Source organism: Eschscholzia californica, unplaced genomic scaffold (genome assembly GCF_041429995.1).
Source record: "Eschscholzia californica isolate CP2 unplaced genomic scaffold, dmEscCali1.0.p SCAF_2, whole genome shotgun sequence".
NCBI lineage: Eukaryota > Viridiplantae > Streptophyta > Magnoliopsida > Ranunculales > Papaveraceae > Eschscholzia > Eschscholzia californica.
Window position 1 is genome coordinate 2937275 of NW_028238309.1, and position 7045 is coordinate 2944319.

Sequence of the window (7045 nt, forward strand, 5' to 3'; positions counted from 1 at the left end):
AACTAGAAATTGACTTTATATTTTTGTTGATATTGTCTTGGATGTGAACAGCTGTTGAGAGTAAAGAAAAAGAGGATAATCCCAATCAATGACAATCAAAAGCTTTATTAAAATAAATTAATTAGTTGACTTAAAAAGGATATAACTTGATTAGGGTATATCCCTTTTAATTGATTCTCTTCAATGAAAACAACTCTTAAGTTCTCAACTTCATTTAAATACCAACCTCTCATTCCTTAATTCTTATCATCCTCCTACTAAACCATCTGTCTCCCTCACTCTTGTTCTCAATTATCTTCAAAGAAGAGGAAGAGGTGAGCTAAAAGGTAATAGATGATTCCTAAACTTAAATAGAGCTAGCTCTCTTACACACACACACACACACATATGTTAATTTTTTCTTCTTTGTCCAAGTCTTTCACGAGTAATATTTGGTCCCAAAAGGAGTTTTAAGAGTCGCTTCCACGATATGACGATATATCAAATATCTCTAATAGCTTAAGTACCTAAAATACTTTATTTTACATAAATATGAGAAAGCAATACTTATTTTTCGACTAAGAAGTTCTTTATATGTATTGACTTTTTCTTCTTTGTCTAAGTCTTTCATGAGTAATTTTTGGACTCAAAAGGAGTTTTAAGAGTCGCTTCCACGATATAATGGAATATCTCTAAAAGTTTAACTACCTACCATATACTTTATTTTACATAAATATTAGAAAGCAATACTTATTTTTAGACTAAGAAGTTTTTTTTGTATGTTGACTTTTTTTTTTCTTTGTCCAAGTCTTTCATGAGTAATATTTCGTCTCAAAAGGAGTTTTAAGAGTCGCTTCCACGATATATCAAATATCTCTATTTACAAATACTTTATTTTACAACAAAGTAAACGGTTATACTATTTGTATTTACAAATTTTAGGCATAACTGTTTTTTCACGTGACCCATATTTCATCTAAGATAAAAATAAAAGGGATACATATTTAAGAAACTTCAACCAAGATACACCCAAAGAATCATTTTTGTTTTGAGTAAAAATCATACATGATGATCTTAGAGCCATTACATTCCAATGAAGTAGACCGAGCTTTCATGTTTTACGGATCAATTTGAATCGATCTAACTTTAAACTAGTATTACTCCAAGAAATGAATTTGGGTTCTTAATTGTTAACAAGAAGTACCCATTTTGCAGGTACTCTTAGCCATGGCAGGAGATGAACTTCAAGTGCTTAAGGCACTTGACATGGCAAAGACACAACTTTACCATTTCACAGCTATTGTGATTGCTGGCATGGGTTTCTTCACAGATGCTTATGATCTCTTCTGCGTATCCCTAGTCACAAAACTACTAGGGCGTATTTACTACCACGTTGACGGAGCATCCAAACCTGGAAGTTTACCCCCATCTGTGGCTGCATCTGTTAATGGTGTTGCTCTTGTTGGAACACTAGCTGGCCAGCTCTTCTTCGGATGGCTTGGTGATAAAATGGGTAGAAAACGTGTTTATGGTCTAACTCTTTTGATAATGGTTGTTTGTTCCGTTGCTTCGGGGCTTTCTTTTGGAAACACACCAAAATCTGTCATAGCTACCCTTTGTTTCTTTCGATTCTGGCTTGGTTTTGGTATAGGTGGTGACTACCCACTTTCTGCAACTATCATGTCTGAATATGCGAACAAGAAAACTCGTGGTGCTTTCATTGCTGCTGTTTTCGCTATGCAAGGTTTTGGGATTCTAGGTGGTGGAATCTTCTCCATTATTGTAGCTGCAGCTTTCAAAGCAAAATACGACGCTCCAACTTACGAAGTAAATGCTGTTGCATCGACGGTGCCACAAGCAGACTACGTTTGGCGTATAATTCTTATGTTTGGCGCATTACCAGCGGCTTTAACCTACTACTGGCGTATGAAAATGCCCGAAACTGCTCGTTATACTGCACTTGTAGCAAAGAATGCGAAAAGAGCAGCTGCGGAAATGTCTAAGGTGTTAAATGTTGAGATTCAAGCTGAAGAAGAGAAGTTGGAGAGATTAACTGCAGATCCCTCCAATTCATTTGGGTTGTTCTCGTCTGAGTTTCTTCGCCGACACGGTCTTCACTTGCTTGGAACAACAAGTACTTGGTTCTTGCTCGATATCGCCTTTTACAGTCAAAACTTGTTTCAGAAGGATATCTTTTCAGCTATTGGATGGATTCCACCTGCAAAAACCATGAATGCCATTGATGAAGTTTACAGAATTGCTAAAGCTCAGACTTTTATTGCTCTTGGTAGTACCGTTCCTGGGTACTGGTTCACGGTAGCTTTCATTGATTATATCGGTCGATTTTGGATTCAAATGATGGGTTTCTTTTTCATGACCGTTTTCATGTTTGCAATTGCTATACCTTATAATCACTGGATAATGCCAGAGAATAGATATGGGTTTGTTATACTTTATGCCCTAACTTTCTTCTTTGCTAACTTTGGACCTAATAGTACTACATTCATCGTGCCGGCTGAGATTTTCCCATCCAGACTCAGGACAACATGTCATGGTATCTCAGCTGCTGCTGGTAAGGCAGGTGCTATAGTTGGTGCTTTTGGTTTCTTATATGCAGCACAAAGCAAGGATCCAACTAAGACGGATGCCGGTTATCCCCCTGGTATTGGGGTCAAGAATTCCCTCATTATGCTTGGTGTTATCAACTTTGTCGGAATGGTTTTCACTTTGCTTGTACCAGAACCCAAGGGTCGCTCACTCGAAGAGATGTCTCGTGATACCGAAGAAGTCGCCCCAACTGGAACGCACCGAACAACCCAAGGAGAAGCATAGTTGGATACTGAAGAAAAGACTAGTCTTTGTTTGACCGTTATGAAATTTGGTTTGCTATGTTTATTTATGATCAGCTTCTTGAATAAACTGAGTTCCGCAGGTACTCGTTCTACTGATTCATTTGATTTGTAAAAGTTTTCCTATTGTTTTGCTTTTTTGTTTTGTTTTTGAGTACATTGAAAGAGGAAAGAGTCTAACTTAAAAAAACATTATGTATTTTGCACATCATTAATGTTAGACTTGGTTATTGGCAACTTTTGTTTTTTCTCTACTGTGCGACGTCAACAACATTATTTCTTCTTGAAGTGTCCTTCATTCTTACAATTAAAGCACCTGTACTTCCTAGGTTTCGATTTAGACTTCGATCGGCCCTTCCCACCGCTTAGATGCTGCGTCCTTCACCTTACAACCAAACCATCTCCGGAAGCGCTTTCTTCCATTTACCTTTGTCTCAACTCCTTGGAGTTCAATGCTGCTTAACATCCTCCAATGTCGTAGTTGTTTTACCAGACATAAAAGAATCAACAAAGCTTTCATATGATGGTGGCAGGGACGCAGGCAAAAATACTGCCTTATCTTCATCTTCAAATTTGACATTTATATTTGTCAAATCCAAGAATACTCGGTTGATTTCATCCATATGGTCTTTCAACGATTCTCCTTTAGCATATGTAAACTAAATAATTTCTTCTTTAGATACAAACGATTAGTTAGAGATTTCGTCATATACCTTGCCTTCAGCTTACTCCATAGCCCATCGACTTTAGTTTCTGTCGCTACTTCTCGCAAGACCTTATTGCTCAAACACAATAAAATCGGTTCATGAGCTCTCTCCATGAGATTTTCCTTCTCTGCTTGTGATAATGATTCAGCGAGTGCAGCCTTCCCATTCAACGTTTTCAGCAAATCCTGTTGAACTAATACTGCTCGCATCTTAATCTTCGGGTTATTTCTCGAATGGCTCCCAACTTTGTGACCAGCTTCCTGCCTAGCCCCCTAGATTAGCAAAAATACCCATATGACCCCCTTTTTAAGATTTCGTTATAACACCGTTAACCAGTCAACATTTCTCTCTCCTCCATCTCATAACCTCTCTCTGCCACCTCATCTTCTAGCCAACTCATCATCTTCTCCGGCGAGAGTCGCCGGCCGGCCAATTTCCGGCCGGCGACTTCAAACCTAAAAAAAAAAAAATTTCTCTCTTCCTCTCTCTCTCTCTAAAAAAAATATATTTTTTTTCCTTTCTTCTCTCTCTAGAACTGTTAGTTCTAGAGAGAGAGAAGAAAGAAAAAAACCTGAACAGTTCTACTACTGTTCTAGAGAGGTAATATCTAGTTATTTTGCTGTATTATTTGTTCGATTCATAGTTCATAGCTCGAGATCCTTAATTTGTTTTTTGTTTTTTGTTTTTTGTTTTTTGTTTTTTGTTTTTTGTTATTAGTTCTTGTTTATATGAATCACTAACAATTATCTCTGAAATCCTTTTGTGTTGATGATGTTGTATTCGATTATCGTTTTACTCTTATTGATTTTCAATTGAAAGGTCAGTCTTTAGATCTACGTTTTATACCTAAATCTTTACCATTTTTCATAAAATCGAGTTTTAGATCTTGCTTTTAAGCTACTTATTGAAACATTTGAATGTTCTCTTTATCTGATATTGACTGAAATGTTATCCTGAAAACAATAATAAGTAATCAAGGCTTGAATCTCAAAAGGGCTTTTTGCCAAATAAAAACCTAACTTTGGTTTTTTTGGTATGAAATACATAAGAGCACAGAGAATTGGTATATAATATATACGCCATAGGCCTTTGGTACAGGAGCAATTTCTAGTCATTTATTAGATATAGAAGTTACATTCTTATGTTATCAGAAGTGGGCATGTTTCCAAATTTAAATCTTTTTCAATTTTTCAGAAGTGGTCATTTAGTATGATTGTGTTCCTGAGTAACAGATTTTGTTTGAATCTAATCATGTTCAGGTTTTTTTCTTTCTTCTCTCTCTAGAACTAAATAAAAATTTTAGAGAGAGAGGAAGAGAGAATTTTCTTTTTTTAGGTTTGAAGTCGCCGGTCGGAAGTTGATCGGCCGGCGACTCTCGCCGGAGAAGATGATGAGTTGGCTAGAAGATGAGGTGGCAGAGAGAGGTTATGAGATGGAGGAGAGAGAAATGTTGACTGGTTAACGGTGTTATAACGGAATCTTAAAAAGGGGGCCATACGGGTATTTTTGCTAATCTAGGGGGCTAGGCAGGAAGCTGGTCACAAAGTTGGGGGCCATTGAGAAATAACCCTTAATCTTCCAAAGATTAAAATCATTACTTCCATCGAACTTCTCTATCTTGTATTTCGCCATCACAGAAACCTCAAAACCTTAGCTCTGATACCAATTTGTTATGACAAAGAGGGTTTGTTGTGATCGAAATCAAGTAATCAAGAAAAGCAACAGGAAATAAAGAACAACCACACATAACAGAAGAGATTTACGTGATTCGATTGGTGAGACCTACTCCACGACGACAATTGCGCGATGATTCCACTATGATAAGCTAACAAGTTACACAAGAGATTCGTGAGAATTCGACATCATATATCTCCTAGGGTTTTAGTTTATACAACCACTAAAACTTTAATCCCACCGCCTCACCGACTCTCTTAATCCAAAATACACATGGATACGCTAACAATAATAACCGACATAAGCCATGCTCCGCATACCAGCTCTGTCTCGAAGTTCAATGTTGCCTCAAAGCCCCGCTATGCTAACTAGTCCTGTCTCAGTAATCAACTCCGCTAACGGGTCTAAATTCCGTTGCCGAGACCGAGGTTCGATACCAACCCATATCCCAGTCACTTTCAACAAAAAACCTAAAAATCGACTAAACACACAAAACGAGCCAGATTTGTCACCATTGTTTTTTTCCTTTCTTGAATCCCATATCCGGAGAGCTTAGATGAAGATGATGAAAATCCCTAAACAGTTTTAGGTTTTTGAGAGAGAAAGTATTAGTAGGAAAGGTATTTTAGTAAGGAAAAAAGATAAAGAAAATGACATGATGGGTGATTACCCATATTATTTCTAACCTTATGTATCTTTAGCTATTATGTATTGATAACTTTTAGTTAATACAATTAGATATTTTTTAGTTCTTATCAATAATTTTGGTCTTTGGTAAAGGGACCTGTCTCTAGTGTATTGGGACACGATTAGTAAAGGGACTTTAGTCCTTTTAGTAAGTAGACATTTTTCTCAGAAAAACTAAATAAATCATCATATATTAACTATCGAATGACAATATTGATAATAATTTCATATTTAAAATTAACCACAAAAAAGATAAAATATTTTAATAGTCAAAATCTCTTTCTCTATCTAAAAGCACGGAACAAATGATGAAATAAAATTTGACAGAAAAATTTCGGACAACGTAATCAAAATATGGCCACAATTTCGACCAATATTGTCGAAATATGCGCAAAATTTCGACCATTGTTGTCGAAATATGAATATTGATCAAAATTTTGGGCATATTTCAACCACTATGATCGAAATATGTTTAATATTTCGACCACAGTGACCGAAATTCTGGCGAAAAATAAAAATAAGTAAACATAGTAGCCGAAATATTTACTTTTTAAGAGATTTAATCAACATTATACACTAATAGGATTCAATAACAAATGTCTCACCTAGGAAAGAAAGAGATGAGAACAACTTAATAGTAAATAATAATGTAGTGTTTATAGGTGATGGTTGTTTTATAGAATAGGTTGTTTGTAGATGATGGTTGTTTTTAGGTTAAAAATAGGATTTTGTTTTAGGATTTGTGGATCTAAGGAAGGAAATGAAAATGAAAGAAAACTTAGATACTTGTATTGTTTTAATCTTAGTTTTTATCCAAATAAAAATTAATTAATTCGATTTAAATCTCTAAAAACAATGTCTATTTTCTAATTGGTAAAGGGACTTTAAATCTAAAAATATGATGTTTTGTCCATGTCCCTATACTATTTATCCATGTCCCTATACTAACCACCATAATTTTTTGCCTCAAACAGACCATTTCTAAATGACCAATCCACCCTTCAAAGAGGTAAGTCTATTTACCAATTAAAAAATGGATTTTTGAGTTTAAGGTCCAAAAATAAGGGGGGTAATTAGTCATATATCCACTTCTAAATTAATAAATAATATAAAATCAAAATAAACAGAAAATGAAAAATAAGTCCAAAA

General features: G+C 35.5%; 1 pseudogene across 2 annotated transcripts; it reads left to right on the forward strand.

Moving 5' to 3' along the window:
- The first annotated feature begins 172 nt into the window (after positions 1-172).
- On the forward strand, positions 173-3065 carry LOC147555271 (putative inorganic phosphate transporter 1-7 pseudogene; annotated as a pseudogene). 2 transcript variants are annotated; one of them, XR_015235175.1, is made up of 2 exons: positions 173-326; positions 1195-3065. The product of XR_015235175.1 is annotated as a putative inorganic phosphate transporter 1-7 pseudogene, transcript variant X1 (transcript). The 2 variants fall into 2 exon arrangements; XR_015235176.1 differs by having other exon boundaries at positions 173-314.
- Positions 3066-7045: the final 3980 nt, after the last annotated feature.